Genomic DNA, 12406 nt, shown 5'->3' on the forward strand with positions numbered 1-12406 from the left:
AATCATACCATTTGATGCATCTGATTTTATCATTAAATACATTGTACATACAATTTTAATCCCCTTCATCAATGTTATAATCCTTCCTCGTTTTCTATGTATCCGCACCATTTTCTGATAAAAAGTTGCGTAACAGTACAAAATATTTCCAGGACTAATTTGTATGCAGCTTCTTACACTCTGTAATTCTATGAGATTTCTACAGACCGCCCCCCTATTTAGATATTAATTCAAGGCGCTTACATATTTGTCCGTGTATCATCCCGAGACTCCAATATCAGGCCGTGACTTAGTTCTGGTTCTAATTTGGGTCGAGGGATGATACACTGGTCGATATTGAAAAGTCCATGTATTAGTTATTGCTCCGAGGAGACGATATTAAAAATTTAACGATGGACAGTCAGTGCGTTAACGCTTCTTACTACTTGATTGGAAGATATTACGAGACGTGGATAATCAAATTGCTGATTGGCTAGGACAATCCAAACCTAGTAAATGTCCTTCAATCCCGTAGAGTATCAATCACTTAGGGTTACATCGAAACTGAGTAAAAGGAAATCTAAAATCAGCGTTAAAGAGTACTTAAACAAAAGTAAGTGTGGCTTCTTCATTTTTATATTAATAAACTTATTTTTATTTATTGTTTTTTTAATTAAAATTTGTTTTTAATTTAAATTATTTTTAATTCAAACTATTTTTAAATCAAATTATTTTTATATGATTTTTTTATGTCATATTAATTTGTGTGTTATCATTTTTTGTATGTCGAAACTATAATGTAAACAAGAATGTGTCCATAGTACATGGATGCCCCACTTGCATTATAATTTTCCATGTTCAATGGACCGTGAAATTGGGTAAACAATATAATTTAGCATAAAAAGTTAAAAGATCAACCAATAGGGAACATGTGTACTAAGTTTCCAGTTGACTGGACTTTAACTTCATCAAAAACTACCTTGACCAAAAACTTTTACCTGAAACTCACACTTTTAATTTATATGTTCAGTAGACCATGAAAATGAGGTCAAAAGTCTTAGTTTGTTTTAAAATAAGAAAGATCATATCATAAGGAACATGTGTAATAAGTTTGAAATGGATTGGACTTCAGCTTCATCAAAAACTACCTTGACCAAAAAATTTAACCTGAAGTGGGACGAACGGACGGATGCACGGACGAACAGACGGAAGGACGAACAGACCCGAAAACATAATGCCCCTCTAATTACGTAGGTGGGGCATAAAAAGAAGATATGGTATGATTACTAATAAGACAACTTTCCACAAGAGACCAAAATGACACAGACATAAACAACTATAGGTCACCGTACGGTCTTCAACAATGAGCAAAGCCCAAACCGCCTAGTTAGCTATAAAAGGCCCAGATAAGACAATGTAAAACAATTCAAATGAGAAAACTAACGGCCTTATTTATATAAAAAAAATGGACGAAAAACAAATATGTAACACATAAACAAACGACAACCACTGAATTACAGGCTCCTGACTTGGGACAGACACATACTTAAATAATGAGGCGGGGTTAACTATACAGGCCGATTACATGAAGAATAAGCTTTAAAGATTTCGTGGGTAATATTAGCAACTTTTTTCCATGCACTTATTAAGGATACTACACTCATAAAATGACAACTATATTTTACCATATTTGTGTTAGTTTTGTCTTAACTTTATGTATCGTATATATTGTGATAATTAATATGCTTGATATTTTATTGAATAACATATAACTATTATTATTATTTTATCATAAACTTCGGAAAATAAAGAAGTTTAACACCGGAAGCTGATACTGTTTTTTTGCCGGAGCAGATACACATATATCTTCCGGCAAGTGATATCATTGAGGGAAAACTTCCAAGCATTAGTTTGTCCTTTTGTGAACCCATGACAGGTGAAGGAAGTCAACTTAGGAGCGCTGTGATTGGATGTAAGGGTACAATATATTTTTTTTATTTACGCATAACTGCAGTGTGTAAATTTACGATATAAATTTTAAAACATATTGAAATATTTTCTAGATCATTATTCGAAAAGGCTTCCATAAGTGCAAAAATTACGCTGGGCATGGATAACATTAACAAGCTCTGTTGGAAATTGGTCATGATACTGTTTGGCTTCAATTTTTAGAATACAGTAATATACCTGTTGGTGACCTTCTGCTATGCGGGAATGCAAATACGGCTAGTTTTATTTTAGTCGTTACACATATGCAAAGAGCACTGCAGTAGACATACAGTATATGATAAATGAAGAATAATACATGAATAAAATTTGTATCATATGCCGTATAATCCCGAGGTTCGAGGGTGATACGTAAAATTGAGAATGGATTTTGCCATGTTGTATACGCTTTATCATATATTTAAATAGGAGAGTATATTTGAACTGATTTCTGATGCCTAGCACCTTGGTTACCTTCCTTTTTACTTTTGTCATGTTTTAAAAGCTTAAAATTTCTTTATCCTAGGCACCTTGGTTATCTTACAATGTACGCCCCGTTGTTCATAGAAATATTTTGTTTATTTGTAATTTTTGTGTGTGTTTTGTATGGTATTTCATTGAGGTTTTTTATAGATGCATTTCTTGTGCCAGAAAGCAATGAAAGCTCGACATCTGTGTGACTTCACATGCCAAACAATGACTTCACACCCTTATGACGGCTCCATTGAGAAAATCTTGACAATCTTGCATCAATTAAAACGTGACCTTCAATGTAAATTTAGTAGGGTTCACTACTGTCATAAAAGAAAAAAGTTTAGTAGGATGTGTGATGAAGCGTGCACATCAAAGTCAAGTGATACGGATTAAACAGCAGGCTATTTTTCGTAGCGCGGGTAAATAGGGACGTTGTGATTGAAATAAAGGTTGAAGTGGTGATCCCTATGGATCTGTAGAGGTACTAGCGAACCATATAACCTATAAGTCAACACGTGACGGATTTAAACTAATCACAACGTGATAATTTACCCGCGGTACAATAAGGATCATTAGCTATAGGGGTCAATAGCGAACCATATAACTTATAACGGTAACCGTTCTGGCAGTGAAACACTTACTAAATTAAGACGTTTGCTTGATAGTGCGGGATGTATAGACTTGCAACTACCGTCAGATCAGAATGGGGAAATAACATCCGATATATCATGTACGTAAATATCCATGCAACAACAAATATGAGTAGATAGTTTGGTGCAAGAAGCAACCTTTCCGACCACCCCTCTTTTCCAGTTTCTATCACGTTGTATTCGTTGTAGTGTTAAAATGATCTTGGAGGGTTTTTTGTACATGTTGATCGGACAATGCAATTGCACATATCATTGGCTTATAATACAAAAAGACGCGTCCGACAGATGAGAGAAGAACGAATGTAAGATGGCTACAAGCATATTTCAGACGAATTGTGCACAGACTGCTACAAGCATACAATTTGGCATAGACCTTCCTCAACTATAACTCTTTTATTTCAGAAAGGGAGACATTTGAAAAAAAATGTCTCACTTCCGGTCAAATCCAAAATGGCGGACATCATACTTAAATCAGCCCAATATCAAGGGGTAGTGTGTGAAAAGGTGTTTGTATCATATTATAATACTATAATAATATTTGGTACAAACCTTTGTAATGTACTGCGTTTGGATATATTATTTAGATTAGATGTCTTTAAAAAAACACACTTTCGGTAAAATCCAACATGGCGAACATTGTACTGAAATAAAGTTATTTTTCTAGATAGGGTGATTGAAATGTGTTTATGCCACTGCTGGTGGCGATTTATTTCCCCGAGGGTATCACAAGCCCAGAATTGTACCTTATATGGTTATATACAAACGACTGTTTTTGATATTTTTTTTGAAATACTAAGGCTTTCCTACCTCAGGCATAGATTACCTTAGCTGTATTTGGCAAAACTTTTCGGATTTTTTTGTCCTCAATGCTCTTCAACTTCGTACTTTATTTGTCCTTTTTAACTTTTTTAGATTCGAGCGACACTGATGAGTCTTTTGTAGACGAAATGCGCGTCTGGCGTACACATGTATATGCTTAATTTGGTCCTGGTATCTGTGATGAGTTTATTTTCTAATAATGACTCGTTTAAGTTCTTGTTTCACTGCATCAGAGACATGCACCATGGTTCTTGTGTCAGCCTTGTAAAGTGAATATTGTGCTTAACTTGAAATACATCACGTGGTGGATAAGATAGAATATCATGAACATGTGTTGCTACAACTACCATATGCATCCAAGACTTTATCCACTCTTGTAACAGTTTCATGGTTTTTTTTAAAGTAAGGGCATAAAACATTATCAGCATACTCGTTATGAAACCTTGAAACTGTAACAACAGTGAATGTAGTCTTGGATGCGTACAAAGACATTACCGGTAGTTTAAAGGCTTTAACAAGAAACAAAAGCTACATTTAGGAGAAATAGAATACATAGACAAATCAAGGATCAAAACAAATTTCTCATAATTGGCAAAGCAGTCTGAGAGATGACGATATTAAGAAAGAACTTTTTAGATTTTATTCACCGGAGCTTGCTCAATAAATTTGGAGGAAAAGGTAGTTGTAGCAACACACGACCAGGATGTTATGTGTAATCCACCACATGATTGTGTTTCAAGTTTAGCCCCATGTGAAAACTAGAATAAAGATACATGTGTCTGATACAGTGATACACAGACTTAACTGAGTCATGGTTCGAACAGTCGATACTGATATTGCTGTCATTGTTGTCTCGTTATTCCGTGACATAGGGGCAGACGAACTTTGGCTTGTATTTGGAAGTGGAAAAATCTTTAGATGTATATCCATCCACGACCTTTCAAATGCACGTTTACCTGAAAAGGAACTATGTTGTTGACATAGATGGCGTTTGAAGATGTGACTTTATGATTTAGATTTGGATTTGATAATGTCATTGATAAAACGATACGTTGGTAGACCGAACAAACTTATCAGATGGGGTTTACGAAGCAAGAAAACATGTTTTTGGAAGAGGAAAGACTTCTTGATGCTATTTGAACGACTCGGTCTAGTGTTTTTCAACATGTAAAACGTGCAATATACCATGGGGGATGTGCATGAGTAACAAGCGTGCATTTTTTTCCCTAGCTTACTAGTCCAGACGCTTATGAATGGCGAAGGGACAATTATAATCCATTGAAACCCTTTTGGACAACTCTTTGTGATGCCTCTTCACCTTATCAGGAGCTTGTATATTATTGATGTAAGAAACAATACCACGGTCTTAAATTATAGGCCAGTCTTCGATAATATAGACAACACTTTGCAAAAATGGTCAAAACAGTATCTCACCCCCTTTGGAAAGATTACCATTTTAAATATACTAGTCAACAAACGACACAAGACTTTTTTTCAAATTAAAGGTAAAGTTTTTCGTTGATTGGACCAATATTAAAGGTTGTAATATTTAACCATTATGGAAATATAAATCCGTTTAAAAAAAAATATTTTTTGCTTTCGTGACGTTTGTCGCGATATTTATTTTACAAAATTTACCTAAAACGACAATTTTAAAAACAGAAGTTCCAACTAATGATGCCAACCTCTCATTTGAAGGTAAAGACAATGTTTGTCATCAATTTGTTTTTAAAAATCATACAGTTTCTTTGTTTATTTGTTAAGCAAATTTCGGCCCCACGAGAAATCGTTAAAAATGTATACATTATAAACTGATTTACCATAGACAGTAAATGTAAAGTGATCTTCAAAAGGCGGTAAAAATCTTAAAACCAATCCGAAAGGTTCCAAATTTAATGTGTGTTGTTTTCATATCTAAAGCATTGATTTGAGACGAAAATAAAAAAAAATGTTTTTTTGCATTTTTTGAGATTTCAAAAAACACTTTTTTTCCATAAATTTGAAAGAAAAAAAATATTTCAACCCATTAGTTACAAAATGAACATAACTTGATTAGCATATTGAATATTTTTAAACAAATTTGAAATTTTATTTAGTACTTATAAAATTATTTGTCAATTTTTTATTCAACTTTCCGCAAAACTAATTTGCACCATATGATCGTTTACACGGAATTTATATACTTTCCAAAACTAATTTGCACCATATGATCGTTTACACGGAATTTATATACTTTCCGACAAGTTTTTGTTTTCATTATCACATGTGCATACATTGCAAATGAAAGCTTTTTAAAAAAATGTATCTCACTTTGTTTTATATTAAATACTTTTTGATAAATTTTATTTCAAAGTCGTGTATCGTTTCTTTTGTTGACTAGTATACTTTGGTCATAGCTAAATTAAATCATCCATTTCTATCTATCCCTAGCCTAGATGAGAATATGTTACGTAATTTAACAAATAAAATGTATAATAAATCAGATAAGGTCAAGCGAGATCTTTTATTTCAAGATTATTATAAGAGTGGTTTATAAAAATGCAAAATTTAAAAGCATTTATACAGGGACTAAAACTTACATGGGTAAGACGTCTGTATAATTCGAATTCAAAGTGGGTGAGATTAGTCTCTACTGTGGAGCAAATGAATTTTATTGAAATAAGTTAAATTGTGCCTATTAAAAGGTCATCAAATAAATTTTGGCAAGAGTTTTTTATGCTTAGGGTATAGGGGGAAGGTTGAGATCTCACAAACATGTTTAACCCGCCGCATTTTTGCGCCTGTCCCAAGTCAGGATCCTCTGGCCTTTGTTAGTCTTGTATTATTTTAATTTTAGTTTCTTGTGTACAAATTACCACTGACCTAGTATATATTTGTTTACGGACCAGCTGAAGGACGCCTCCGGGTGCGGGAATTTCTCGCTACATTGAAGAACTGTTGGTGACCTTCTGCTGTTGTTTTTTTTTCTACGGTCAGGTTGTTGTCTCTTTGACACATTCCCAATATCCATTCTCAATTATATCAAATACTTCCATTAAACAAACATGTAAGTATCTTTTTTGAATCAAAAAAAGGTTGAAAGGAAATGTACAAAATATTGAATGAAAAATATGTTTTATTTGCTGCAAAGGAAAAATTGGAAAACCTAAATCTAAATATCACTGGTATTAACTGGAAAAAAATACACACTTCGTGTACAAAATATAGTAAAAGCACTAAACTTTGCTAGTTCCAATATAGAATTATCCATACAATTTTGGGAACTAATTCACTACTTTACAAGATGAAAATAAATAGTAACAACATATGTACATGTTGTAAAGAAGGACCAGAGACCATAGAACATTTATTTTGGAGCTGTCCGATACTCGCCAGTCTCTGGCATGCACTAAACATCTGGATTTTCGAAATGACAAATATTGAACTGTCTTTGAATATTATGAATATTTTATTTGGTATCTACGAAATGTAACTTTTATTTAGAAAATGTCTATCAATTAATGCTAGGTATAAATGAGAGACTTACATTTACAACTATCGAAAAGGGAATGTCACAAGTTAATCAAATGAACAGAACTTTGACAAATTTATTAAAATTCACAGGAATGAACTGAAAAGTTGCAGAAGCTGAATGTCAAATTAAAATATTTAAAAGTAAATGTGATAGCAACGTTGGAAAAATGTCCTAAATAAAGCATGATCACACTGAACTAAATAAAGAAGTGAAAAATATGATAAAAAATCAAACTGATGCTAATAATAACCTACAAGGAATTAGCGACTTCATGGACGATTTCAAGATAAATCACGAAAACAACGTTACAGATGTAAGATCGGTTAAATCATCCATTAGTTGAGTAGCAAATGACCTTGTAGATAACACGTCGGAGCTGAGAAATGAAATGAAAACAGTCATCAATAACGCAAAACAAGAAAATGAAATCCTACAGAGCACCGTTATTGACCTTCAATGCAGATAAATGAAGAATAACTACATGTAGGTGTTTACTTATTTGACGGAAACCGAAGAAGAAAACACTGAAGAAATTATCAGAGATGAAAGCAATTTCTACATGTAACACACAGGATAGAATTCGGCAATGTCCACAGATTTGGATATGGTGCAAAACCATGAAGACGCGGACACCCTAGACCGATTGGACTTATTCTCATTTCGCCTTAGCTGTCAAAATAATTATATAAAATTAATCCCAGTTTGCCTTAGTAGAAATTTCCCGGTACGTAATAATAAACTAAGGCGAAATGGGAGTTTCTGTTTATAATGTAAGTAAGATGTGTTTTGTTGTTATTGCAATTAGTTAGTGTTTGTTATTTTGACGCCAAATTCTACCATGAAATATTATTTATTTTTTGTGTCCCACTTTTTAAATAATTCTTTTTTATAGTTGCTCTTCTTTTTCTTTTTTTTTTTACTCATGTGTTATATTTTGAAAATAAAAAACTTATTAGATAAGACAAATTGTATATGGATATTTCATATTTCAATGAATAAATAAAGACAAATATCATACTATCATACTACCAGAACAAATATTTCATTTCTGAGTCAGCACTGAATTCAAAACACAATTTCAAATTTGCATACTGATAGAGAAAATGTACATGTTATAAATAATTGCATGAGAAAAAAGCACTTACATAACATAAGAATTATTTCTATGAGATTTCTATATAGTTTATATTAGAAAATCAAGGCACTGATGTACACATTTGAATGTTCAAACTTTATTTAGTTTCTAAATTTGAGGATGAAAGATGCTGTATCACAAAAAGGAATATAGTCAGTTGTACCATTGTGTAGGGTTTCCTTCAAGGTGGTGAATCTTTCTTTTATTTCTCTATACTTCTTTGCCTTTCTCCTCATTTTTGTACATAAAAAGGCTGTTAGTTTTCTTGTTTGAATTGTTTTACATCGTCATTTCGGGGCATTTTATAGCTGACCATACGGTATGGACTTTGCACATTGATGAAGGCTGTACGAAGACATATAGTTGTTAATTTATGTGTCAGTTTGGTCTCTTGTGGAGAGTTGTCTCCTTGGCAATTATACCACATCTTCTTTTTTTTAAATGTATTATCTTTATTATATTATAATAAACACACTTTAAAAAAACAATATTATTTTATTTATTTTATTAAAGTTTCTGTAATATATGTAAACAAGTTTGTGGAAATACATTTTGTTTTTCTTTTTTAACTCTTTATGTTGCAAAATGTGAAGGATAATTGACTGATTATTAAGAATTTTCCAATTGCATAACATTTATACAATTAAACTTATATTAAATTAAGCATAAAAGAAGCACCTTCCCTACTTACTCATGTTTTATAATGGATTTTTTTTCTTTTAAAATCATACAAATTGTCACTTTTATTAAAAAAAAAAATTTAAGAGCAACGATTCACTAATTAGATGTTGTTAAAATTGCAATAAAAACACAGAGGTTTAATTTGTTTATTTAATATTTTTTATCTAAATTCACATTTCGCATTAATACAATTTCCATCTGGCCATAGTGTATTCTTTACCTTTTTTACCTGGAATTTACAGCTAAGGCGAAATGAGAACACATCATAGAGCGATTGTGGCCAGATTTTTATATTACAAAGATCTGGCACGATCGGTTTTAAATACGTACAGGCTTAAATGAAAACCATTTGGTGTTAATCAACAGTTTCCTGACATAATTGAACAAGCACACAAAAGCCTATACCCAATTATGAAACAGAAGCGCAAAGAAGGACACACTGTTAAGCTAGTTAGAGACATGTTGTATGTTAATGGTGAAATGTACAATGACCAAATTTCGGAAATTGAACCTACTGTCTCACATCTCAAATGTGCACACCGGACCACCATCAAGATCGGAAACGACGCCGACGCATATCTTCAACTGTTAACCTATACAGATAGGATTCCAATGGAGATTCTAAAAATGTTAACAGTTCATTAGACTTAAATATATTGTTTCTCAATTGTGAGATTATGAACAGAATGCAATATCCCGAATTTATAGAACTCATTAAAAGTTATGACTTTATCTGCCAGACAGAAATGAAAACTGATGATTTTGATACTGTTGATATACGACGTACTTTTAAATTGAAAAATAGAAAAACTAAATCAAAACTCAAATCAGGTGGTATATCAGTTGGATATAAAAATGAATTAGAAAAGTATGTGCAAACAATAGAATTCGAGAGTAATTAAGTATTTTGGGTTAAAATTTCAGTCAATTATTATTTAAAAACAAAACAAGACGTTATGATTGGTGTACATAACACTCGAAAATTCTACTTATAAGGAACCAGATTCAATAAATATACTTGAACAAGAATTTTTATAACTTTTAGCCAACCATTTTACAGCCGTGAGAACTGCTGCCAATTTAGACTTCTATGAAATAACAAATACCAATCACGACACATCAGATAATTTTAATATTGATTTTTCAGACATTTTACACAAGTTTCATATGTCACGTATTAGAAATAGTTACGACAAAACAAAATAAAAACACTTTGGAAATCTACTTTTAGAAATGTGCTGAAATAACAATCTGGTTTGTTTTTAAACGGAAGGGTTGATGGCGATTAAAAATGTTTATTTACTTGTCGCCAATCTAGTGTGGTTGCTATTTTATTTGTACATATAATTTGTTATCATGTGTTGTAAATATGTCTGTACTTGATTTTTCTGCTCTCTTCTCTGATATTCATTCGCCTCTGAACTGTAAGCTAGTCGTCAACTCAATTAATAACATTGTCGAATGCGATGACGTTTTAAAAAACGATTTGGTATGTCATGAAAGAAAAGGCTTCAAAAAATGGGATTGTGAAAAAGCCGATTTTTTTTGAAATATCGATAGAAATAAAATCGGTGATGGGGATGTGTTTGTAGATCTTACTTTTCTAAACATTCTTGCTGCTTAAAGTTATCTCTATCTATAATGAACTTGGCCCAATAGATTCAGTGGAATATTTTAGTGAAAATTTACAAATTTTATGAAAATTGTTAAAAATTGACTGAAAAGGGCAATAACTCCCTAGGGGGTCAATTGACTATTTTGGTCATGTTGACTTATTTTTAGGTCTTACTTCGCTGTACATTATTGCTGTTTACAGTTTATCTCTATCTATAATAATATTCCAGATAATAACCAAAAACAGCAAAGTTTCCTTAAAATTACAAATTCAGGGGCAGTTACCTAACAACGGGGTGTTTGATTCATCTGACAATTTCAGGGCAGATAGATCTTGACCTGATAAACAATTTTCACCTGTCAGATTTGCACTAAATGCTTTGATTTTTTAGTTATAAATCAAAAACTGCATTTTACCCCTATGTTCTATTTTTAGCCGTGGCGGCCATCCCGGTTGGTATGCGGGATCACCGGACACAATTTTTTAATTAAATACCCTAATGATGATTGTGGCCAAGTTTGGTTTAATTTGTCTAAGTAGTTTCAGAGGAGAAGATTTTTCTAAAAGATTAACGAAAAATTGTTAAAAATTTACTATTAAGGGCAATAACTCCTTAGGGGGTCAATTGATCATTGTGGTAATGTTAAATTATTTGTAGATCTTACTTTGCTGAACATTTTTTGCAGTTTACTGTACCAGTTTATCTCTATCTATAATAATATTCAAGATAATAACCAAAAACAGCAAAATTTCCTTATTTTTTTTTAATTCAGGGGCAGCAACCTAACAACGGGTTTTCTGATTCATCTGAAACTTTAAGGGCAGATAGATCTTCACCTGATAAACACTTCAACCCCATGTCAGATTTGCTCTAAATGCTTTGGTTTTGAGTTATAAGCAAAACACTGCCATCTTGGTTGGTATGCCGGGTCACGGGACACAAGATACTTAATTAAATACCCCAATGATGATTGTGGCTAAGTTTGGTTGAATTTGGCCCAGTAGTTTCAGAGGAGAAGATTTTTGTAAAAGTTTACGGACGACGGACGACGGACGCCAAGTGATGAGAAAAGCTCACTTGGCCCTTTGGGCCAGGTGAGCTTAAAAGGGAATATAACATAATTTGAATATTAAATGTCAACTAAAAAAAAATGACAAAGTAGTTAAGCCTATATTATTATACGGTTGTAAAGTCTGTGGAATGGGTTTCACCTCTGTTATAAAAATTGTTCATCTGAAATTGTAAATTACTGCTTAATCTTAAAAAATCAACGCCTGATTGTATTATATATGGGGAACTAGACCGATTCCCAATTGGATATTTTTATTAAATTACGTACTATTAATTGTTTGGAGAAGCTTGTAACTGGGGATAATAAGAAACTTTCTATTATTCTATACAATCTTGCTACTGGTAGTTATAATGAAAATATAGCTTGGTGTAAGAATGTAAAATCTATGCTTGATAAATGAGGACTATCAAATATATGAAACTCTAAATATTTTATAAGTAAAAACTTGTTGTATGATACTGTTAAATTAAGATTAACTGA

This window comes from Mytilus trossulus, chromosome 8, assembly GCF_036588685.1.
Source record: "Mytilus trossulus isolate FHL-02 chromosome 8, PNRI_Mtr1.1.1.hap1, whole genome shotgun sequence".
Lineage (NCBI taxonomy): Eukaryota > Metazoa > Mollusca > Bivalvia > Mytilida > Mytilidae > Mytilus > Mytilus trossulus.